The sequence below is a fragment of the Ranitomeya variabilis genome, chromosome 4 (assembly GCF_051348905.1).
Source record: "Ranitomeya variabilis isolate aRanVar5 chromosome 4, aRanVar5.hap1, whole genome shotgun sequence".
Taxonomy (NCBI): domain Eukaryota; kingdom Metazoa; phylum Chordata; class Amphibia; order Anura; family Dendrobatidae; genus Ranitomeya; species Ranitomeya variabilis.
The window spans coordinates 709,412,768-709,438,323 of NC_135235.1; the positions used below are offsets into that span (position 1 = coordinate 709,412,768).

Sequence of the window (25,556 nt, forward strand, 5' to 3'; positions counted from 1 at the left end):
TACCGCCAGATGGTGCACAGGTTTGCGCTCCCGTAAACGCCGATCAATTTGAATGGCCAAAGCCATTGACTCATTCAGACTCGCAGGCATGGGGAACCCCACCATAACATTCTTAAGGGCTTCGGAAAGACCTTTTCTGAAAATTGCTGCCAGCGCACACTCATTCCATTGAGTAAGCACTGACCATTTCCTGAATTTCTGACAATAAACCTCTGCTTCATCCTGACCCTGAGAGAGGGCCAGCAAAGCCTTTTCTGCCTGGTCATCAAGATTAGGTTCCTCATAAAGCAATCCAAGCGCCAGAAAAAACGCATCCACACTCAGCAATGCAGGGTCTCCTGGCGCCAGGGAGAATGCCCAATCCTGAGGGTCACCTCGTAACAAAGAAATAATAATTTTAACTTGCAGAGCAGGATCACCAGAGGAATGAGGTCTCAAAGAAAGGAATAACTTGCAATTATTCTTAAAATTCAAAAACCTAGATCTATCTCCAGAAAACAACTCAGGAATAGGTATTTTAGGCTCTGACATAGGACTGCGAATAACATAATCCTGAATGCTTTGTACCCTTGCAGCAAGATGACCCACACTTGAAGTCAAACTCTGAATATCCACGTCTGCAGCTGAATTCAGAGCCACCCAGAGATTAAGGGGAGGAGAGAAGCAAGACAAACTGCAACAAAGAAAAAAAAATGCACTCAGGACTTCTCTTATCCCGCTTCTGCGATGCATTTAACACTTTGTGGCCTGCTGTACTGTTATGATCTTTAGTGGCTTAGGATCACAAATCTGACCAGCTAAGTAGACGAACATAGGACGAGCTCTGGGGATGTGGTAACTGGACTGACCGCAATCCTGATCCTATCCAACACACACTAAAGGTAGCCGTGGAACGTGCCTAGAAAAATCCTAGGCGTCTCTTCACAGCCTGAGAAACTAGCTACCCCTAGAGAGAAAGCAAAGACCTCACTTGCCTCAGAGAAATAACCCCAAAGGTATAGAAAGCCCCCCACAAATAATAACGGTGAGGTAAGGGGAAAATACAAACGTAGAAATGAAACAGGTTTAGCAAAATGAGGCCCGCTAACACTAGATAGCAGAAGATAGCGAGGAAGCTGTGCGGTCAGTATAAAACCCTATACAAAAATATCCACGCAGAGAATGCAAGAACCCCCACACCAACTAACGATGTGAGGGGAGAAACTCTGCGCCCCAGAGCTACCAGCAAGCGAGGAGATCACATATTAGCAAGCTGGACAGAACTCATCATATTCTAAGAAACATATTGAACACTGATGAGCAGAAAATGAACAAACAAAAACAGCTTCTCTTGGAGAGACTGGTAACGAATGAAGTCAGAAGAGATCAGAATAGCACTGAATACATCGACAGCAGGCAACAAATGAAAGTCCAGGTGAGTTAAATAGGAAATCTAACTAGCAGGTGATGAGGCAGCTGATCTGTTATGATCCCAATGGCAGAGGATCTCAGGGTTTTCAGCAAAGTCTGCAAACATAAAAAACCAGCTCATAGGGAGGTGGTAACTGAGCTGACCGCATACCTGATCCTAGCCCACAACTAATAGCAGCCGGGGAACGTACCTACGTTGGTTCTAGACGTCTCGCGCCAGCCGGAGAACTAACTAACCCTTTCAGAGAAAATCAGACCTCACTTGCCTCAAGAGAAAGGTACCCCAAAGTAGATACAGGCCCCCAACAAATAATAACGGTGAGGTAAGAAGAAAGGACAAACGTAAGTATGAACTAGATTCAGCAAAGAGAGGCCCACTATATAATAGCAGAAATATAGAAAGCGGACTTATGCGGTCAGCGAAAAACCCTACAAAAATCTCCACGCTGAATATTCAAGAACCCCCGCACCGACTAACGGTGTGGGGGGAGAATATCAGCCCCCTTAGAGCTTCCAGCAAAATCAGGAATACATTATGAACAAGCTGGACAAAAAACAGAATAATATAAATAAACAAAAATAAGAAAGCAGGACTTAGCTTATCTTGCAAAAATCAGGACCAGTAGACAGGAGCAACCAGACAAGGACTGATTACATTGATGCCAGGCAATGGACTAAGAATCCAGGAAGTTTAAATAGGAACACCCAGGGACTAACAAACCAGGTGACTACCAACCTGGGGAAAGAATCTCCAAGAGCCATACCGCTAGTGACCACAAGAGGGAGCCAAAAAGTATAGTTCACAACAGTACCCCCCCTTTAAGGAGGGGTCACCGAACCCTCACTACAACCACCAGGGCGATCAGGATGGGCAGCGTGAAAGGCACGAACCAAATCGGCCGCATGAACATCAGAGGCGACCACCCAGGAATTATCTTCCTGACCATAGCCCTTCCATTTGACCAGATACTGAAGCCTCCGTCTAGAGAGACGAGAATCTAAGATCTTCTCCACCACGTACTCCAACTCGCCCTCAACCAAGACCGGAGCAGGAGGGTCAACAGCAGGAACCACAGGCACAATGTACCGCCGCAACAAAGACCTATGGAACACATTGTGAATGGCAAACGACACAGGAAGATCCAAACGAAAAGACACCGGATTAAGGACCTCCAAAATTCTATAAGGACCAATAAAGCAAGGCTTAAACTTAGGAGAGGAAACCTTCAGAGGGACATACCGAGAAGACAACCAAACCAAATCCCCAACACGAAGTCGGGGACCCACACCGCGGCGGCGGTTGGCAAAACGCTGAGCCTTCTCCTGTGACAACTTCAAGTTGTCCACCACATGATTCCAAGTCCCCTGCAACCTATCAACCACGGAATCCACCCCAGGACAGTCAGAAGGCTCAACATGACCAGAGGAGAAACGAGGATGAAAACCAGAGTTGCAGAAAAATGGCGAAACCAAAGTAGCGGAACTAGCCCGATTATTGAGGGCAAACTCAGCCAATGGCAAGAAGGTCACCCAATCATCCTGATCCGCAGAAACAAAACATCTCAAATAAGCCTCCAGCGTCTGATTAGTTCGCTCCGTTTGGCCATTAGTCTGAGGATGAAAGGCAGACGAGAACGACAGATCAATGCCCATCTTAGCACAAAAAGATCACCAGAATCTGGACACAAACTGGGATCCTCTGTCAGACACGATATTCTCAGGAATGCCGTGCAAATGAACCACATTCTGAAAAAACAAAGGAACCAGATCGGAAGAGGAAGGCAACTTAGGCAAGGGCACCAAATGGACCATCTTGGAAAAACGATCACAAACCACCCAGATGACAGACATTCCCTGAGACACCGGAAGATCTGAAATGAAATCCATGGAAATGTGTGTCCAAGGCCTCTTCGGGGCGGGCAAGGGCAAAAGCAACCCGCTAGCACGAGAACAGCAAGGCTTAGCCCGAGCACAAGTCCCACAGGACTGCACAAAAGAACGCACATCCCGTGACAAGGAAGGCCACCAAAAGGACCTAGCCACCAAATCTCTGGTACCAAAAATCCCAGGATGCCCTGCCAACACCGAGGAATGAACCTCGGAAATAACTCTGCTGGTCCATTTATCAGGAACAAACAGTCTGTCAGGTGAACAAGGGTCAGGTCTACCAGCCTGAAATCTCTGCAACACACGTCGCAAATCAGGAGAAATGGCCGACAAGATTACTCCCTCTTTAAGAATACCAGCCGGCTCTGAGACTCCAGGAGAGTCAGGCACAAAGCTCCTAGAGAGAGCATCAGCCTTCACATTTTTCGAACCAGGCAGGTATGAGACCACAAAGTCAAAACGGGAGAAAAACAATGACCAACAAGCCTGTCTAGGATTCAGGTGTTTAGCAGACTCGAGATACATCAGATTTTTGTGATCAGTCAAGACCACCACACGATGCTTAGCTCCCTCGAGCCAATGACGCCACTCCTCAAATGCCCACTTCATGGCCAACAACTCCCGATTACCAACATCATAGTTCCGCTCAGCAGGCGAAAACTTCCTGGAAAAGAAAGCACATGGTCTCATCACAGAGCAACCAGAGCCTCTCTGCGACAAAACAGCCCCAGCACCGATCTCAGAAGAATCCACTTCAACCTGAAAGGGAAGTGAGACATCAGGCTGGCACAAAACAGGCGCCGAAGTAAACCGGCGCTTCAGCTCCCGGAAGGCCTCCACGGCCGCAGGAGCCCAATTAGCAACATCAGAACCTTTCTTGGTCATATCCGTCAGAGGTTTAACAACGCTAGAAAAGTTAGCAATAAACCGACGGTAGAAATTAGCAAAACCCAAAAACTTCTGAAGACTCTTAACAGACGTGGGTTGAGTCCAATCATGAATAGCTCAGACCTTGACTGGGTCCATCTCCACAGCAGAAGGGGAAAAAATAAAACCCAAAAAGGAAACCTTCTGCACTCCAAAGAGACACTTTGAGCCCTTTACAAACAAAGCATTATCGCGCAAAACCTGAAACACCATCCTGACCTGCTTTACATGAGAATCCCAATCATCAGAAAAAACTAAAATGTCATCCAGATAAACAATCACAAATTTATCTAGATACTTCCGGAAGATGTCATGCATAAAGGACTGAAACACTGAAGGAGCATTAGAGAGCCCAAAAGGCATTAACAAGTACTCAAAATGACCTTCGGGCGTATTAAATGCAGTTTTCCATTCATCTCCCTGCTTAATGCGCACAAGGTTGTACGCACCACGAAGATCTATCTTGGTGAACCAACAGGCACCCTTAATCCGGGCAAACAAGTCTGACAATAGTGGCAAAGGATATTGAAATTTAACCGTGATTTTATTCAGAAGCCGATAGTCTATACAAGGTCTCAAAGATCCGTCTTTCTTGGCCACAAAAAAGAATCCCGCACCAAGAGGGGAAGAGGATGGACGAATATGTCCTTTCTCCAAAGACTCCTTTATATAAGAACGCATCGCGGCATGCTCAGGTACCGACAGATTAAATAATCGTCCCTTAGGAAACTTACTACCAGGAATCAAATCTATAGCGCAGTCACAGTCCCTATGAGGAGGAAGAGCACTGGACCTGGACTCATTGAATACATCCTGATAGTCAAACAAATACTCAGGAACTTCTAAAGGAGTGGAGGAAGCAATAGACACCGACGGGGAATCGCAATGAATTCCCTGACAACCCCAACTTGACACAGACATAGCCTTCCAATCCAAAACTGGATTATGGGCCTGTAACCATGGCAGACCCAAAACGACCAAATCATGCATTTTATGCAGAACAAGAAAACGAATCACCTCCCGATGTTCAGGAGTCATGCACATGGTCACTTGCGTCCAATACTGCGGTTTATTCTCCGCCAATGGCGTAGCATCAATTCCTCTAAGAGGAATATGATTTTCTAAAGGCTCCAGGACAAAACCACAGCGCTTGGCAAACGACAAGTCCATAAGACTCAGGGCAGCACCTGAATCCACAAACGCCATAACAGGGTAGGAAGACAATGAGCAAATTAAAGTCACAGACAAAATAAATTTAGGCTGCAAGTTACCAATGGCGACAGGACTAACAAACTTTGTTAGGCGCTTAGAGCATGCTGATATAACATGTGTAGAATCACCACAGTAAAAACACAACCCATTCTGACGTTTATGATTTTGCCGTTCAGTTCTAGTCTGAATTCTATCACATTGCATTAAGTCAGGTGTCTGTTCAGACAACACCGCCAGAGGATTAGCGGATTTGCGCTCCCGCAAACGCCGATCAATCTGAATGGCCAGCGTCATAGAATCATTCAGACTTATAGGAATGGGGAAGCCCACCATCACATTCTTAATGGTTTCAGAAAGGCCATTTCTGAAATTTGCGGCCAGAGCGCACTCATTCCACTGAGTAAGCACGGACCATTTCCGAAATTTTTGGTAATACACTTCAGCTTCATCCTGGCCCTGAGAGATAGCCAGCAAAGCCTTCTCTGCCTGAATTTCAAGATTGGGCTCCTCATAAAGCAATCCGAGCGCCAGAAAAAACGCATCAATATTTGCCAATGCCAGATCTCCTGGCGCCAATGAGAAAGCCCAATCCTGAGGGTCGCCCCGCAAGAAGGAGATAACAATTTTAACTTGCTGAGCTGAGTCTCCAGACGAACGAGGTCTCAAAGATAGAAACAATTTACAATTATTCCTAAAATTCCTAAATTTAAATCGATCTCCAGAGAACAGCTCAGGAATAGGTATCTTAGGCTCTGACATAGGACTGCTAATAACAAAATCCTGAATGCCCTGCACACGTGCAGCAAGCTGATCCACACTAGTAATCAGAGTCTGAACATTCATGTCTGCAGCAGAGCTTCAAGCCACTCAGAGATAAAGGGGAGGAAGAAAAAAAAAACCAAAAACTCAGAACTTCTTTTCTTTTAATCCCACTTCTGCAATGCATTAACTATTCACTCGGCCTGGCATTCTGTTATGATCCCAATAGCAGAGGATCTCAGGGTTTTCAGCAAAGTCTGCAAACATAAAAAACCAGCTCATAGGGAGGTGGTAACTGAGCTGACCGCATACCTGATCCTAGCCCACAACTAATAGCAGCCGGGGAACGTACCTACGTTGGTTCTAGACGTCTCGCGCCAGCCGGAGAACTAACTAACCCTTTCAGAGAAAATCAGACCTCACTTGCCTCAAGAGAAAGGTACCCCAAAGTAGATACAGGCCCCCAACAAATAATAACGGTGAGGTAAGAGGAAAGGACAAACGTAAGTATGAACTAGATTCAGCAAAGAGAGGCCCACTATATAATAGCAGAAATATAGAAAGCGGACTTATGCGGTCAGCGAAAAACCCTACAAAAATCTCCACGCTGAATATCCAAGAACCCCCGCACCGACTAACGGTGTGGGGGGAGAATATCAGCCCCCTTAGAGCTTCCAGCAAAATCAGGAATACATTATGAACAAGCTGGACAAAAAACAGAATAATATAAATAAACAAAAATAAGAAAGCATGACTTAGATTATCTTGCAAAAATCAGGACCAGTAGACAGGAGCAACCAGACAAGGACTGATTACATTGATGCCAGGCAATGGACTAAGAATCCAGGAAGTTTAAATAGGAACACCCAGGGACTAACGAACCAGGTGACTACCAACCTGGGGAAAGAATCTCCAAGAGCCATACCGCTAGTGACCACAAGAGGGAGCCAAAAAGTATAGTTCACAACACTGATCCCAGCCACAGACCCGCAGAATGACAAAAGAGCCACCAGAGGGAGCCCAAAGATACAACTCACACAATACCACTTGTAACCACAAGAGGGAGCCCGCGTACAGAGTTCACAACAGGTTCCCTTTAAGGCTTGCAAGAGATGTCAAAAGCAAAAAAAAAGGATTTTGGAGATATGTCAAAAGCAAAAGAAAAGTCAAAGATGCTATAGGCTTTTTACAGGATGGAAATGATAAAATAGTAAGAAAGGATGTTGGGAAGGCCAAACTTTTAAATTCATATTTTTCATCTGTTTTCTCTCAGAAAGGAAATGTAACATCAACTGATTTTCACTGTACTATTAAGGGAATAGAAGAATACAAGATATCTATAAACAGAAAGATAATTAGGAAACACTTAGCTAACATAAATGAATTCAAATCTCCAGGTCCTGATAAATTACACCCAAGAGTACTGAAGGAGATAGCAGAAGAAATTTTTGAAGCACTCTCCATAATCTTTGAAAATTCTTGGAGAACAGGAGAAGTCCCACAAGACTGGAGAAGAGCAAATGTTGTCCCTATCTTCAAAAAGGAGAAGAAGGTGGACCCAGAGAACTATAGGCCACTGAGATTTTAGCAGTTCAAAGAACAGACATGCATATCCCTTCTTTTGCGGAAGAACAAGAAAAAGGCATATCTCTTGTTTCCCGGGTTGATCCAAACCCTCCCTTCTTTTGTGAAAATGGGGTTTTGTGTCATGACTTAAATGAGGAGTTGCGTCCTGTTGTACCAAAACATCTACAAGTTGAGTTCACAAGATGTAATCATGAAAGTTTGGGTCAACAGAAATTGTTAGGCATTCTCAGAGACATTTTGCTGGGAAAAGATGGAAGTGACTGTACAAAGTATTGTTCAATCATGTCTCATTTGTGCCCAAATTAATCCAAGACCAAAAGGACAGAAACCGCCACTACTCCGAACCGCACCTGCAGATGGTCCATGGTCTGCGTTACAAATCGACTACATTGGTCCGTTACCATCAGGTAAAAATGGTCTCAGGTATGCATTGGTTGTAGTAAATGTTTTTTTTCTAAATGGGTTGAAATATTACCTGTCAGGAAAGATGATTCTTTTGTACTTGGGGATCCCAAGAATGATCTCCCCTAATGGAGGAAGTCACTTTACAGGAAAAATCCTGAAAGTATGTACTATTCTAGGGGTACAACAACAGTTCCATGTACCTTACCATCCACAGTCCGCTGGAAAGGATGAATAGAACAATAAAATCCAGAATTGCCAAGATGTTATTGGACAAAGGCAATACTTGGGTCGATGCCGTGCCTTTGGTACTGTTGAGTGTGAGAGAAACAACTTCTTCCACAACTCAATTAACTCCTTTTGAACTAATGACAGGAAGAAAAATGCCCTTAACTTTTCCACATGAACCATTTTCGTCCACACTTCAAAAATAAGCTGTTGCAAGGTCCAAATGGTTGCAATTGTTGCAGGAAAACTTGAAAACTATTCTTCCACATGCTGCATCAACAAAGCAGAGAATGGAGCTACCATATAAATCCAAATTCAAGAAATGGGCTCTACTGATGATTAAAACTTTCAGGAAGAATGGACCTTGGGAAAGTAACTGGGAAGGTCCCTTTGAGATCATTAAAGCCATGGGACAGGTATGATTCTTGTACAACAAGCATCTAATGTGGTTAAAAATACCCGCAGACAACAAAGAGTGTGGGTACATGTCAATCAATGCAAATTGTATGTTGCAAAATAATGATACTGCATTTCTTTTAGGAAGAAATGGATTCCAATAAGGGCTGGAATATGAAACCCTTTGTCCTTGATGGAAGGAATTCAACATCAATCCTTCAGGAGATGAAGACATTTCCCAGGAAAAGCTACTATCTGATTGGAATTAAATTTCTGCTTCTTTGTACTATTTCATCTGTGATCTACGCAGAAGATATTTTACATCATGGAACAAATACTAGTGAAATGAATGAACCTTTCAAAAGAACTCTACATTCACGGAAACCAAGAGGATCTAGTGTACAAAACCTAATAGATAAAGAAATACTGGACGATTCAGTAGATATTACCGGAACATTTGCATGGGTTATGGTGTAAAATGCTGTATTGAGCTGCACTTGAACAATTAGACATTTCTTCATGCTTACATTTTGTTTCTAAGATAATGTGTCTACCTGGACAGGATAAAGTCATTTATCATTCATGTTTCCATAATCATACCTCATGACATGCCAGAGTGGAGAATGTACACACGATCCAGGACTTGGTGACACCAGTAAGCGCTAACAAGATTTGTTTCCAAGTTATGTCAGAAAAAGTTGTTTCTGCATTCTTTTCATCTTGTGTACAAGCCGAAAGTCTGACAATAGGTTTATATTGTATTGAGGGAAATGTGAAAACTCACAAAGAAGGGAGGAAGTATTAATATTACGTCAACAGGCTCAAGAAATCTGAAAATCCTTCTGTTCCAGTTCAAATTGTCATAAATAAATAATTTTCTTTGGGATATGTTGACAAAATAGATAAAGAAAGACAAGGGTTTGTTAAATGTGTTAACAAAACAACTAAAAGAAGCTGAAATTGTATTCAGACATGAGCAAGGGAATTTAAATGATAATGAACATGAGTGGACGAGTATGTCAGGCTCATCTTGGTGGAGAAATTAAGGAAAATCAGTAACTAGCTGGTCACAGTCTTCAGCAAAAAATGGCAGCAAGAAATGTATTATCTAATCCAATTGTTATTATATTTATTGGGGTTTTGCTGTATATAATGTATCAAATTGTTATGTGTAAAATTTAAGAGAATTTATAAAAGGATTACGACAAATGAAAAAGGAAGATGCTATTTAAGAGAGATGTTAAAACGGAAAAATATAACTAATTTTATTTTTATTTTTACAATAGTTTTGAAAATTCAGATGACATTCAGAACAGATGTTGATCGAAGGTTTTCAGAATAAAGAATGGACGTGATACGAATGGTGAGAGAATGAGTTTAGGAATGATTATGATATTTCTCAAATAATAATCAGGGTGGACTGCAAAATATTAATATTTCAATAATAAAAGAATATAAATTACTTAACATATGAGCAGAGACTCTGGTTAGTGGGTGACTGAGTTATTCTGAGGACTTTGGTAGATACATCTGTTCTCTGTCAGAACTATAGGGCTTTTGTCAGAACTGTCAATATATGGCTATTTGGAGACAGTGAATGGTTCCCAAAGGTCGTAGGCCATAGACTTAAGTATTTCCAAATGAGGTAATGTACAAATAACTAATAAGCATATTCCATAAGTTACTAGTGTTCTTCTAATATGGTAGAGACTATGAATATAGCGGCAGATCACCATATGTGGTTATGAGACAGGAAAAATAGAGACCAATGTAAGTCTATGGGTCAAAATAGTACATAAGCCGACCTAACTCCTGTTCAGACAGATTTCTCCTACCTTGAGAATCTCCAACCCAGACCACATCAACCTCAAGACCATATGTAAGAACCAATGAATGCTTGTTTTCTCTTCTATAATCTAATACATATTTTTGTGCGCTATGAACTTTTCTTCATTTTTCTAATCAATTTTTTGAATGAACTTTGAACAAGTTTTGTTTTGTCCACACAATTCAATATTGTTTTCATTTCTATCCTCACTGTGCTCTTACTTAAACAAAGTAAGAAAGTTATTTTTTCTAACAGGTGCCTTTAAGAAGATCTATCAATGGCGCGGCTGTTATAGCGAATCTCAGAATGAATAGCAGATAGTACTCCACAATTCCAAGAAACGCCCTCACTTGCTTCTTGGAACGTGGTTGCAGCCTCTCTTGAATCGCCTCGATCTTGTTTATTTGTAGCTTAATTTTGCCCCTCCCAATGACATAACAATAATTTTTATTTTTATAGCCTCAACATATTCCGCAGCAGGTGAAAAGTGCTTGTTATTTCAGTTCTGGCAATTATAATAAATAGGGATTTTCATAAAAAGCTGCATGATCTGGTCATCAGCCCGTGTGTTTAAGTGCAATAGTCAAGTATCAAGTGCAGTTATCGTGTGCATGGAGGGTGAGGAGAAAGATGAATAGTAGGGGGCAGATTCAGAGTAATATTTGGAAGGAGGGAACAGAGCAAAGTTAGTTTACTGAGTAGTTAATGTGGTAGGCTTGTTTGAAGAGATGGGTTTTCAAAGCGTGCTTGAATAGGTCGGGGCTAGGTATCAGTCTGATCGTCTGGGGAAGTGCATTCCAGAGAGCTGGCGCAGCATGAGAGAAGTCTTGGAGACGGAGGTGCGAGGTTCGGTCTTAGGTCATTTGTAGAGTGGAGGGCACATGTAGGGCGATATACAGAGATGAGAGAGGAGATATAAGGCGGTGCAGAACTGTGGAGAGCTTTGTGGGTGAGAGAGATGAGTTTATACTGGACCCTGTAGCAAATGGGTAACCAGTGTAATGACTGGCACAAGATGGAGGCATCAGTGAAGCGGCTGGACAGAAATATGACCCTGGCTGCCACATTCAAGATGGATTGGAGAGGAGAAAGTTTGGTAAGAGGGAGACCGATCAGAAGAGAGTTGCAGTAGTCCAGACGAGAACGAGACAGTAAGAGTCTTACCAGTTTCAAAGGTGAGAAAAGGTCGGATTCTGGAGATGTTTTTAAGATCCAGGTTACAAGAGCGAGTGAGTGATCGGATATAGGGAGTATAGGAAAGTTAGGTGTTGAATAAGACCCCAAGGCTGCTTGGGAGTTATGGTTGAACCCTCCAGGGTTATTTCGATGTTTGGTAGAGTGAGGTTAGTAGAGGGGAGAAACACAAAAAGTTCTGGTTTGGAGAGATTTAGTTTCATATAGAGGGAGGACATGATGTTAGAAACAGCAGACAGACAATCCTTGGTATTTTGAATTACGGTAGGTGTGATGTCAGGGGAAGAAGTGTATAATTGGATGTCATCAGCATAGAGATGATACTGGAACCCAAATCTTCTTATTGTTTGTCAAATAGGGGCAGTGTATAGAGAGAAGAGGAGGGGACCTAGGACTGAGCCCTGCGGAACCCCGATTGTAAGAGGACAAGGAGAGAAAGAGGAGCAGGCAAAAGATACAGTGAAGGAGCGGTCAGAGAGGTAGGAGGAGAACCAGGAGAGGGCTGTGTCCTTGAGGCCTATAGAGCGGAGAATAGTGAGGAGGAGTTGGTGATCCACAATGTCAAGTGCGGCAGAGAGGTCCAGGAGAATCAGCAGGGAGCAATGACCTTTGGATTTAGCTGTTATCAGATCATTAGAGACTTTAGTGAGGGCAGTTTCAGTGGAGTGAAAAGAGCAGAAACAAGATTGTAAAGGGTCAAGAAGAGAGTTATCCGAGAGATAGCAGATTAGACGGAAGTGGACCGAGGGTTCCTGGAGTTTAGAGATGAAGGAAAGGTTAGAGACAGGTCTGTAGTTAGCAGTGCAGTTCTGGTCCACGGATGGCTTTTTAAGTAAAGGAGTTATGATGGCATGTTTAAATGAGGAGGGAAAGATACCTGAAGAAAGAGAGAGGTTAAATATTTTAGTCAGGTGAGTGGTGACCTGTTGTGATCCTAATGGCAGAGGATCTCAGGGTCTTCAGCGAAGTCTGCAAACCTAAAAACTAGCTCTTAGGGAGGTGGTAACTGAGCTGACCACATACCTGATCCTAGCCCACAACTAATAGCAGCCGGGGAACATACCTACGTTGGTTCTAGACGTCTCGCGCCAGCCGGAGATCTAACTAACCCTTTCAGAGAAAATACAGACCTCGCTTGCCTCAAGAGAAAGGTACCCCAAAGCAGATACAGGCCCCCAACAAATAATAATGGTGAGGTAAGAGGAAAGGACAAACGTAAGTATGAACTAGATTCAGCAAAGAGAGGCCCACTAAATAATAGCAGAAATATAGAAAGCGGACTTATGTGGTCAGCGAAAAACCCTACAAAAATATCCACGCTGAATATCCAAGAACCCCCGTACCGACTAACGGTATGGGAGGAGAATATCAGCCCCCTTAGAGCTTCCAGTGTCATGGTTCCCAATGGCAGGGGAACGTCAGAACACATAAATAACGGACTAGCTCTTGGGTGATGGAATCTCAAGCTGACCGTGAGCTAAACCTACCACACAACTAATAGTGGCCGGGGGGCGTACCTACGTTTTATCCCTAGACGTCTCGCGCCAGCCGGAGGACTAACTAACCCTAATAGAGGAAAAACAGACCTGGCTTACCTCTAGGGAAATTCCCCCAAAAAGGAGACAGAAGCCCCCCACATATATTGACGGTGAATTCAGAGGAAAAGACATACGCAGTATGAAGGTAGGTTCAGCAAAGCGAGGTCCGCTTACTAGATAGTAGGAAGATACAAAAGGGAACTTCACGGTCAGCTGAAAACCCTATTAAAATACCATCCTGAAATTACTTTAAGACTCATGTGTCAACTCATGACACCGGAGTGGTAATTTCAGCCCACAAGAGCTTCCAGCTACAGAAAATAACATAACTGTGAACTGGAACAAAATGCAAAACAAACTTAGGACTAAGAGTCCAACTTAGCTGATCAGTAGACTAGGAGCAGGAACATGCAACAGAAAGGCTCTGGTTACATTGATGGCCGGCACTAGAATGACTGAGCAGCAAGGCTAAATAGGATACTCCCATATCCTGATGGAAACAGGTGAACAGGGAAAGTAAAGCACACAAGTCCAGTACCACCAGTGACCACCGGGGGAGCCCAAAAACCAAATTCACAACAGTACCCCCCCCTCAAGTAGGGGGCACCGAACCCCCACAAGAACCACCAGGGCGATCAGGATGAGCCCTATGAAAGGAACGGACCAAATCAGAGGCATGAACATCAGAGGCTGTCACCCAAGAATTATCCTCCTGACCGTAGCCCTTCCACTTGACCAGATACTGAAGTTTCCGTCTGGAAACACGGGAGTCCAAGATCTTCTCCACAACGTACTCCAATTCACCCTCAACCAACACCGGAGCAGGAGGCTCAACGGAAGGCACAACCGGTACCTCATACCTGCGCAATAATGAGCGATGGAAGACATTATGGATAGAAAAAGATGCTGGAAGGTCCAATCGAAAGGACACAGGGTTAAGAATCTCCAAAATCTTATACGGGCCGATGAACCGAGGCTTAAACTTAGGAGAAGAAACCCTCATAGGGACAAAACGAGAAGACAACCACACCAAGTCCCCAACACGAAGACGAGGACCAACACGACGACGGCGGTTAGCAAAACGCTGAGTCTTCTCCTGGGACAACTTCAAATTGTCCACCACCTGTCCCCAAATCTGATGCAACCTATCCACCACAGTATCCACTCCAGGACAATCCGAAGATTCCACCTGACCGGAAGAAAAACGAGGATGAAACCCCGAATTGCAAAAGAAAGGAGAAACCAAAGTGGCAGAACTAGCCCGATTATTGAGGGCAAACTCTGCCAACGGAAAAAGGCAACCCAGTCATCCTGATCCGCAGACACAAAACACCTCAAATAAGTCTCCAAGGTCTGATTAGTTCGCTCAGTCTGGCCATTAGTCTGAGGATAAAACGCAGACGAAAAAGACAAATCAATGCCCATCCTAGCACAGAACGCCCGCCAAAATCTAGACACGAACTGGGTCCCCCTGTCAGACACGATATTCTCCGGAATACCATGCAAGCGAACCACATTTTGAAAAAACAGAGGAACCAACTCGGATGAGGAAGGCAACTTAGGCAAGGGTACCAAATGAACCATCTTTGAAAAACGGTCACACACCACCCAGATGACAGACATTTTCTGAGAAACAGGGAGATCAGAAATAAAATCCATAGAGATGTGAGTCCAAGGCCTCTTCGGAATAGGCAAGGATAACAACAATCCGCTAGCCCGAGAACAACAAGGCTTGGCCCGAGCACAAACATCACAAGACTGCACAAAAACTCGTACATCTCGAGACAGGGAAGGCCACCAGAAGGACCTAGCCACCAAATCCCTGGTACCAAAGATTCCAGGATGACCTGCCAACGCAGAAGAATGAACCTCCGAGATGACTCTACTGGTCCAATCATCAGGAACAAACAGTCTACCAGGCGGGCAACGATCAGGTCTATCCGCCTGAAACTCCTGCAAAGCCCGTCGCAGGTCTGGGGAAACAGCAGACAATATCACCCCATCCTTAAGGATACCTGTAGGTTCAGAATCACCAGGGGAATCAGGCTCAAAACTCCTAGAAAGGGCATCCGCCTTCACATTTTTAGAACCTGGTAGGTATGAGACCACAAAATTAAACCGAGAGAAAAACAACGACCAGCGCGCCTGTCTAGGATTCAGGCGCCTGGCAGACTCAAGATAAATCAAATTCTTGTGATCGGTCAATACCACCACCTGATGTCTAGCCCCCTCAAGCCAATGACGCCACTCCTCAAAAGCCCACTTCATAGCCAAAAGCTCCCGATTACCAATATCATAATTTCGCTCGGCGGGCGAAAATTTTCGAGAAAAGAACGCACAAGGTCTCATCACGGAGCAGTCGGAACTTTTCTGCGACAAAACTGCCCCAGCTCCGATCTCGGAAGCGTCGACCTCAACCTGAAAAGGAAGAGTAACATCAGGCTGATGCAACACAGAGGCGGAAGAAAAGCGGCGCTTAAGCTCCCGAAAGGCCTCCACAGCAGCAGGGGACCAATCAGCAACATCAGCACCCTTTTTAGTCAAATCAGTCAAAGGTTTAGCAACATCAGAAAAACTAGTTATAAATCGACGATAAAAATTAGCAAAGCCCAAGAATTTCTGAAGGCTCTTAAGAGAAGAAGGTTGCGTCCAATCACAAATAGCCCGAACCTTGACAGGATCCATCTCAATGGAAGAGGGGGAAAAAATGTACCCCAAAAAAGAAATCTTTTGAACCCCAAAAATACACTTAGAACCCTTCACACACAAGGAATTAGCCCGCAAAACCTGAAAAACCCTCCTGACCTGTTGGACATGAGAGTCCCAGTCATCCGAAAAAATCAAAATATCATCCAGATACACAATCATAAATTTATCCAAATATTCACGGAAAATGTTATGCATAAAGGACTGAAAGACTGAAGGGGCATTTGAAAGACCAAAAGGCATTACTAAATACTCAAAATGGCCCTCGGGCGTATTAAATGCGGTTTTCCACTCATCCCCCTGCTTAATTCGCACCAAATTATACGCCCCACGGAGATCAATCTTAGAGAACCACTTAGCCCCCTTTATTCGAGCAAACAAATCAGTCAGCAGTGGCAGAGGATACTGATATTTGACTGTAATTTTATTCAAGAGTCGATAATCAATACACGGCCTCAAAGAGCCATCTTTTTTAGATACAAAGAAAAAACCGGCTCCTAAGGGAGATGAAGAAGGACGAATATGTCCCTTTTCCAGGGACTCCTTAATATATTCTCGCATAGCAGCATGTTCAGGTACAGATAGATTAAATAAACGACCCTTTGGAAATTTACTGCCCGGAATCAGATCTATGGTACAATCGCAATCTCTGTGAGGAGGTAGTGAACCAAGCTTAGGCTCCTCAAAAACATCACGATAATCAGATAACAATTCCGGAATCTCAGAGGGAATAGATGACGAAATGGAAACCAAAGGTACGTCCCCATGAGCCCCCTGACATCCCCAGCTTAACACAGACATTGCTTTCCAGTCAAGGACTGGGTTATGAGATTGTAACCATGGCAATCCGAGCACCAAAACATCATGTAGATTGTACAACACAAGGAAGCGAATCATCTCCTGATGGTCTGGATTCATACGCATAGTCACTTGTGTCCAGTATTGTGGTTTATTACTAGCCAATGGCGTAGAGTCAATACCCTTCAGAGGTATAGGGACTTCCAGAGGCTCTAGATTAAACCCACAGTGCCTGGCAAAGGACCAATCCATAAGACTCAAAGCGGCGCCAGAGTCGACATAGGCGTCCGCGGTAATTGACGATAATGAACAAATCAAGGTCACAGATAGAATAAACTTAGACTGTAAAGTGCCAATTGAAATAGACTTATCAACCTTTTTTGTACGTTTAGAGCATGCTGATATAACATGAGTTGAATCACCACAATAGAAGCACAACCCATTTTTTCGCCTAAAATTCTGCCGTTCGCTTCTGGACAGAATTCTATCACATTGCATATTCTCTGGCGCTTTCTCAGAAGACACCGCCAAATGGTGCACAGGTTTGCGCTCCCGCAAACGCCGATCAATCTGAATAGCCATTGTCATGGACTCATTCAGACCTGTAGGCGCAGGGAACCCCACCATAACATCTTTAATGGCATCAGAGAGACCCTCTCTGAAATTCGCCGCCAGGGCGCACTCATTCCACTGAGTAAGCACAGACCATTTACGAAATTTTTGGCAGTATATTTCAGCTTCATCTTGCCCTTGAGATAGGGCCATCAAGGCTTTTTCAGCCTGAATCTCTAAATTAGGTTCCTCATAAAGCAACCCCAAAGCCAGAAAAAACGCATCCACATTGAGCAACACAGGATCCCCTGGTGCCAATGCAAATGCCCAATCTTGAGGGTCACCCCGCAGCAAGGAAATTACAATCCTAACCTGCTGTGCGGGATCTCCAGCGGAGTGAGGTCTCAGAGAAAGAAATAATTTACAATTATATTTGAAATTCAGAAAACGAGATCTATCCCCGGAGAAAAACTCTGGTATAGGAATTCTAGGTTCAGATATAGGAGCATGAATAACAAAATCCTGTAAATTTTGAACTTTCGTAGCAAGATTATTCAAACCTGTAGCCAAACTCTGAGGATCCATTTTAATCAGGTGAGATAAGAGCCATTCAAGGATTAGAAGGAGAGAGAGACAAAGGCTGCAATTAGAGCAGAAATGCAACTGAGTCAACTATAGAGCAAGCTCAGAAAAAAAAAATAAAAAATCTGCAGACTTCTTTTTCTCTCCTTTCTTCTGCCAACAGTTTTAACACTTGGCCGGCCATACTGTCATGGTTCCCAATGGCAGGGGAACGTCAGAACACATAAATAACGGACTAGCTCTTGGGTGATGGAATCTCAAGCTGACCGTGAGCTAAACCTACCACACAACTAATAGTGGCCGGGGGGCGTACCTACGTTTTATCCCTAGACGTCTCGCGCCAGCCGGAGGACTAACTAACCCTAATAGAGGAAAAACAGACCTGGCTTACCTCTAGGGAAATTCCCCCAAAAAGGAGACAGAAGCCCCCCACATATATTGACGGTGAATTCAGAGGAAAAGACATACGCAGTATGAAGGTAGGTTCAGCAAAGCGAGGTCCGCTTACTAGATAGTAGGAAGATACAAAAGGGAACTTCACGGTCAGCTGAAAACCCTATTAAAATACCATCCTGAAATTACTTTAAGACTCATGTGTCAACTCATGACACCGGAGTGGTAATTTCAGCCCACAAGAGCTTCCAGCTACAGAAAATAACATAACTGTGAACTGGAACAAAATGCAAAACAAACTTAGGACTAAGAGTCCAACTTAGCTGATCAGTAGACTAGGAGCAGGAACATGCAACAGAAAGGCTCTGGTTACATTGATGGCCGGCACTAGAATGACTGAGCAGCAAGGCTAAATAGGATACTCCCATATCCTGATGGAAACAGGTGAACAGGGAAAGTAAAGCACACAAGTCCAGTACCACCAGTGACCACCGGGGGAGCCCAAAAACCAAATTCACAACATTCCAGCAAAATCAGGAATCACATTATGAACAAGCTGGACAAAAACGGAATAATACAAATAAACAAAAAACAAGAAAGCAGAACTTAGCTTATGTTGCAAAAATCAGGACCAGTAGACAAGAGCAGCCAGACAAGGACTGATTACATAGATGCCAGGCAATGGACTAAGACTCCAGGAAGTTTAAATAGGAACACCCAGAGTCTTAACGAACCAGGTGACTAACAACCTGGGGAAAGAGTATCCAAAAGCCATACCGCGAGTGACCACAAGAGGGAGCCAAAAAGTATAGTTCATAACAGTACCCCCCCTTTAAGGAGGGGTCACCGAACCCTCACTATGACCACCAGGGCGATCAGGATGGGCAGCGTGAAAAGCACGAACCAAATCGGCCGCATGAACATCAGAGGCGACCACCCAGGAATTATCCTCCTGACCATAGCCCTTCCATTTGACCAGATACTGAAGCCTCCGTCTAGAGAGACGAGAATCTAAGATCTTCTCCACCACATACTCCAACTCGCCCTCAACCAAGACCGGAGCAGGAGGGTCAACAGCAGGAACCACAGGCACAATGTACCGCCGCAACAAAGACCTATGGAACACATTGTGAATGGCAAACGACACAGGAAGATCCAAACGAAAAGACACCGGATTAAGGACCTCCAAAATTCTATAAGGACCAATAAAGCGAGGCTTAAACTTAGGAGAGGAAACCTTCAGAGGGACAAACCGAGAAGACAACCAAACCAAATCCCCAACACGAAGTCGGGGACCCACACCGCGGCGGCGGTTGGCAAAACGCTGAGCCTTCTCCTGTGACAACTTCAAGTTGTCCACCACATGATTCTAAGTCCGCTGCAACCTATCAACCACGGAATCCACCCCAGGACAGTCAGAAGGCTCAACATGACCCGAGGAGAAACGAGGATGAAAACCAGAGTTGCAGAAAAATGGCGAAACCAAAGTAGCGGAACTAGCCCGATTATTGAGGGCAAACTCAGCCAATGGCAAGAAGGTCACTCAATCATCCTGATCCGCAGAAACAAAACATCTCAAATAAGCCTCCAGCGTCTGATTAGTTCGCTCCGTTTGGCCATTAGTCTGAGGATGAAAGGCAGACGAGAACGACAGATCAATGCCCATCTTAGCACAAAAAGATCGCCAGAATCTGGACACAAACTGGGATCCTCTGTCAGACACGATATTCTCAGGAATGCCGTGCAAACGAACCACATTCTGAAAAAACAAAGGAACCAGATTGGAAGAGGAAGGCAACTTAGGCAAGGGCACCAAATGGACCATCTTGGAAAAACGATCACACACCACCCAGATGACAGACATTCCCTGAGACACCGGAAGATCTGAAATGAAATCCATGGAAATGTGTGTCCAAGGCCTCTTCGGGACGGGCAAGGGCAAAAGCAACCCGCTGGCACGAGAACAGCAAGGCTTAGCCCGAGCACAAGTCCCACAGGACTGCACAAAAGAACGCACATCTCGTGACAAGGAAGGCCACCAAAAGGACCTAGCCACCAAATCTCTGGTACCAAAAATCCTAGGATGCCCTGCCAACACCGAGGAATGAACCTCGGAAATAACTCTGCTGGTCCATTTATCAGGAACAAACAGTCTATCAGGTGGACAAGAGTCAGGTCTACCAGCCTCAAATCTCTGCAACACACGTCGCAAATCAGGAGAAATGGCCGACAAAATCACTCCCTCTTTAAGAATACCAGCCGGCTCTGAGACTCCAGGAGAGTCAGGCACAAAGCTCCTAGAGAGAGCATCAGCCTTCACATTTTTCGAACCAGGCAGGTATGAGACCACAAAGTCAAAACGGGAGAAAAACAATGACCAACGAGCCTGTCTAGGATTCAGGCGCCTAGCAGACTCGAGATACATCAGATTTTTGTGATCAGTCAAGACCACCACACGATGCTTAGCTCCCTCGAGCCAATGACGCCACTCCTCAAATGCCCACTTCATGGCCAACAACTCCCGATTACCAACATCATAGTTCCGCTCAGCCGGCGAAAACTTCCTGGAAAAGAAAGCACATGGTTTCATCATAGAGCAACCAGAGCCTCTCTGCGACAAAACAGCTCCTGCACCGATCTCAGAAGCATCCACTTCAACCTGAAAGGGAAGTGAGACATCAGGCTGGCACAAAACAGGCGCGGAAGTAAACCGGCGCTTCAGCTCCCGGAAGGCCTCAATGGCCGCAGGAGCCCAATTAGCGACATCAGAACCTTTCTTGGTCATATCCGTCAGAGGTTTAACAACGCTAGAAAAGTTAGCAATAAAACGACGGTAGAAATTAGCAAAACCCCAAAACTTCTGAAGACTCTTAACAGACGTGGGTTGAGTCCAATCATGAATAGCTCGGACCTTGACTGGGTCCATCTCCACAGCAGAAGGGGAAAAAATAAAACCCAAAAAGGAAACCTTCTGCACTCCAAAGAGACTCTTTGAGCCCTTCACAAACAAAGCATTATCACGCAAAACCTGAAACACCATCCTGACCTGCTTTACATGAGAATCCCAATCATCAGAAAAAACTAAAATGTCATCCAGATAAACAATCACAAATTTATCTAGATACTTCCGGAAGATGTCATGCATAAAGGATTGAAACACTGAAGGAGCATTAGAGAGCCCAAAAGGCATCACCAAGTACTCAAAATGACCTTTGGGCGTATTAAATGCAGTTTTCCATTCATCTCCCTGCCTAATGCGCACAAGGTTGTATGCACCACGAAGATCTATCTTGGTGAACCAACAGGCACCCTTAATCCGAGCAAACAAGTCCGACAATAGTGGCAGAGGGTATTGAAATTTAACCGTGATTTTATTCAGAAGCCGATAGTCTATACAAGGTCTCAAAGATCCGTCTTTCTTGGCCACAAAAAAGAATCCCGCACCAAGAGGGGAAGAGGATGGACGAATATGTCCTTTCTCCAAAGACTCCTTTATATAAGAACGCATCGCGGCATGCTCAGGTACCGACAGATTAAATAATCGTCCCTTAGGAAACTTACTACCAGGAATCAAATCTATAGCGCAGTCACAGTCCCTATGAGGAGGAAGAGCACTGGACCTGGACTCACTGAACACATCCTGATAGTCAAGCAAATACTCAGGAACTTCTGAAGGAGTGGAGGAAGCAATAGACACCGACGGGGAATCGCAATGAATTCCCTGACAACCCCAACTTGACACAGACATAGCCCTCCAATCCAGAACAGGATTATGAGCCTGTAACCATGGCAGACCAAAAACGACCAAATCATGCATCTTATGCAGAACAAGAAAATTAATCACCTCCCGATGTTCAGGAGTCATGCACATGGTCACTTGTGTCCAATACTGCGGTTTATTCTCCGCCAATGGCGTAGCATCAATTCCACTAAGAGGAATAGGATTTTCTAAAGGCTCCAGGACAAAACCACAGCGCCTGACAAACGACAAGTCCATAAGACTCAGGGCAGCGCCTGAATCCACAAACGCCATAACAGGGTAGGAAGACAATGAGCAAATTAAAGTCACAGACAAAATAAATTTAGGCTGCAAGTTACCAACGGCGACAGGACTAACAAACTTTGTTAGGCGTTTAGAGCATGCTGATATAACATGTGTAGAATCACCACAGTAAAAACACAACCCATTCTGACGTTTATGATTTTGCCGTTCAGTTCTAGTCTGAATTCTATCACATTGCATTAAATCAGGCGTCTGTTCAGACAACACCGCCAAAGGATTAGCGGATTTGCGCTCCCGCAAACGCCGATCAATCTGAATGGCCAGCGTCATAGAATCATTCAGACTTGTAGGAATGGGAAAGCCCACCATCACATTCTTAATGGTTTCAGAAAGGCCATTTCTGAAATTTGCGGCCAGAGCACACTCATTCCACTGAGTAAGCACGGACCATTTCCGAAATTTTTGGCAATACACTTCGGCTTCATCCTGGCCCTGAGAAATAGCCAGCAAAGCCTTCTCTGCCTGAATTTCAAGATTGGGCTCCTCATAAAGCAATCCAAGCGCCAGAAAAAACGCATCAATATTCGCCAATGCCGGATCTCCTGGCGCCAATGAGAAAGCCCAATCCTGAGGGTCGCCCCGCAAGAAGGAGATAACAATTTTAACTTGCTGAGCTGAGTCTCCAGACGAACGAGGTCTCAAAGATAGAAACAATTTACAATTATTCCTAAAATTCCTAAATTTAAATCGATCTCCAGAGAACAGCTCAGGAATAGGAGTCTTAGGCTCTGACATAGGACTGCTAGTAACAAAATCCTGAATGCCCTGCACACGTGCAGCAAGCTGATCCACACTAGTAATCAGAGCCTGAACATTCATGTCTGCAGCAGAGCTTCAAGCCACTCAGAGATAAAGGGGAGGAAGAAAAAAAAAAAAAAACCTCAGAACTTCTTTTCTTTTAATCCCACTTCTGCAATGCATTAACTATTCAATGGCCTGGCATACTGTTGTGATCCTAATGGCAGAGGATCTCAGGGTCTTCAGCGAAGTCTGCAAACCTAAAAACTAGCTCTTAGGGAGGTGGTAACTGAGCTGACCACATACCTGATCCTAGCCCACAACTAATAGCAGCCGGGGAACGTACCTACGTTGGTTCTAGACGTCTCGCGCCAGCCGGAGATCTAACTAACCCTTTCAGAGAAAATACAGACCTCGCTTGCCTCAAGAGAAAGGTACCCCAAAGCAGATACAGGCCCTCAACAAATAATAATGGTGAGGTAAGAGGAAAGGACAAACGTAAGTATGAACTAGATTCAGCAAAGAGAGGCCCACTAAATAATAGCAGAAATATAGAAAGCGGACTTATGTGGTCAGCGAAAAACCCTACAAAAATATCCACGCTGAATATCCAAGAACCCCCGTACCGACTAACGGTATGGGGGGAGAATATCAGCCCCCTTAGAGCTTCCAGCAAAATCAGGAATCACATTATGAACAAGCTGGACAAAAACGGAATAATACAAATAAACAAAAAACAAGAAAGCAGAACTTAGCTTATGTTGCAAAAATCAGGACCAGTAGACAAGAGCAACCAGACAAGGACTGATTACATAGATGCCAGGCAATGGACTAAGACTCCAGGAAGTTTAAATAGGAACACCCAGAGTCTTAACGAACCAGGTGACTAACAACCTGGAGAAAGAGTATCCAAAAGCCATACCGCGAGTGACCACAAGAGGGAGCCAAAAAGTATAGTTCATAACAGTGACCACGGTTGAGAGAGACTCCAGGAGATATGAAGGAATGGGGTCACTGTTGCAGGTTGTAGGCCGAGCAGAAGCGAGGAGCTTGGAAACTTCTTCTTCTGAAACAGGCTCAAAGATGTCTAGGGAACTAGGTACTTGACATATTTTTTGGGAATTATGGTGAACCCCGCATTTCTTAAAGCATCCAGAACCGTCTGTACTTTTGGCTGATGACTAGCCCATGTCATCGATGTACACTGCGGCATACTTCTTATGCGGAGTCAAGATCTGATCCATCGCCACCTGGAAGGTTACCAGGGCCCTCTGCAGACTGAAGGGCATTCTGGTGTATTGAAAATACCCATCAGGCATCGAGAAGACCATTTTCTCCTTGACACTATGGGACATGAAGATTTACCAATAGTCCTGCGTCAGGTCTATGGTTGTAATGTACCTTGCGGGACCAAGTCTCTCAATGAGCTCGTCCACATAAGACATCGGGTATGCATCAAATCTTTAGACTTCATTCAGCTTGCTGTAGTCGTTGCAGAACCGCCACTCACCATCAGGCTTTGGCACGAGGACGACTGGACTCGATTATCCACTTTTTGACTCCTCTATCTCCCCGAGATCTTGCATCCTCTTCACCTCATTTGAAATCCCCTCTTGAGGTGCTTCTGGAATTCTATAGGGCTTGAGGTTCACCCGGACATGCGGCCCTGTTCACATGTCATGCTCTACCACCTGAGTATGCCTTGACAGCTCCGAGAACAGGACATAGTTCTGCTGCAACAGCTCCCGATACCGTTGCCTCTGGGTGGCCGTTAGTCTCTACAACAGTGACATTGTCCACTGTGGCTTAGGGACTGGCTCCCAGGTAAGAGACGTCCAATGATTCTCGGTCTTACCAAGGTTTTAGCAAGTTCACATGATAAGACTTGGTGCGGCTTCCTTCGGCCCAGCTGTGTACCGTGTAATTAACTTCACCCAGTTTTTCCACCACCTCATATTGGCCTTTCCACTTAGCTAGGAACTTGCTCTCCGCCATACAGATAAGCACTATTATTATTTTATTATTATTATACATTTTTTATACCACCATTTATTCCATGGCGCTTTACATGGGGTTCCCGGGCTGGAACTGCCTCAGTCCCGCTGATTGGTCATAGACCCTTGCCTGTGCCTGGAGAAGATCCTACTTAATGATAGTCATTACTTTCGCCATTTTCTCCTGCAGCTGCAGAGCACAGAATATTAGGAAGAAGGAAAAAAACCCAAGACAATAATACACAGATAGGAATAATAGAGAGGAAATATTGGAGAACAATACATGTAATATTGAGATGGATCCAATCATTGTTTTATAAAAAAAATCTACTTGTTACACAAACAAAGCTCTGCTCCACACA

At 44.4% G+C, this 25,556-nt stretch overlaps 1 protein-coding gene across 1 annotated transcript in view; it reads left to right on the plus strand.

Annotated features, from left to right (window-relative positions):
* Positions 1–25,556, plus strand: part of LOC143766539 (endoribonuclease YbeY-like) — a 181,409-nt gene that overhangs the window by 113,627 nt on the left and 42,226 nt on the right. The gene's annotated exons all lie outside the window — the stretch shown is intronic.